Source organism: Rattus norvegicus, chromosome 1 (genome assembly GCF_021556685.1).
Source record: "Rattus norvegicus strain SHRSP/BbbUtx chromosome 1, alternate assembly SHRSP_T2T, whole genome shotgun sequence".
Taxonomy (NCBI): Eukaryota; Metazoa; Chordata; class Mammalia; order Rodentia; family Muridae; genus Rattus; species Rattus norvegicus.
Window position 1 is genome coordinate 180,789,807 of NC_141534.1, and position 700 is coordinate 180,790,506.

Consider the following 700-nt stretch of genomic DNA (forward strand, 5'->3'; position numbering starts at 1 on the left):
TAGAAACTCATAGAATCATGCCTTGCCCACCCTAAGTGTTCCACAAAGGCTAGTTTAGGAAATAGAATGTGTAATTTGTGTGGCATTTGCATGGTTGAAACAGTGATGCCCCAGGTTCTAGGGGACCCCACAGAAGGAGCACCATTGAGGCAGTGAGGCTGCACCCCCGCCTTGAAGAGGGACCAGAAAATAAAGTGTCTCATGGGCCTTTTCTTTCCCTTGGTGACAATAGATATAGGCCAAATCAGGCCAGATTAAAAGTAGATAAAGGCAGGTTTGTTAGGAGTTAGCTCTCACTGATCTCAGAGGTGGAGGTCAGTGAAGTCAGACATCTGGGCTAAAGTCAGGGGCATTTATAGAATTTATAGAATTTAGGGGAGGAGTGTCAGCTAGGGGCTGAGATTGTGTTGATGTGTGGTCAAAAACTGAGCTCCTGGGCAGGCATTCTTGGGTAAGTTGCCAGAAACACAGAAACAGGGAGTGATGATGTGCTAGCCCAGAGTTTTCTCTAGAGGGTAGGGGAGTTTTGTTTTTTCTGTGCGAGAGGAATAGGGGGAAGGAGGCAGATAGGCTCTCTAGCTTGTGAAAGGGATGCACGGGGGTTCCGGCCTAACAGTGTACTTACTGGAGCTCATGATGGCTGATTCCAGGGCTTCACTGAGGCAAGGGCCAGGCGATGAGGAGAGGATCGAGGAGCTGG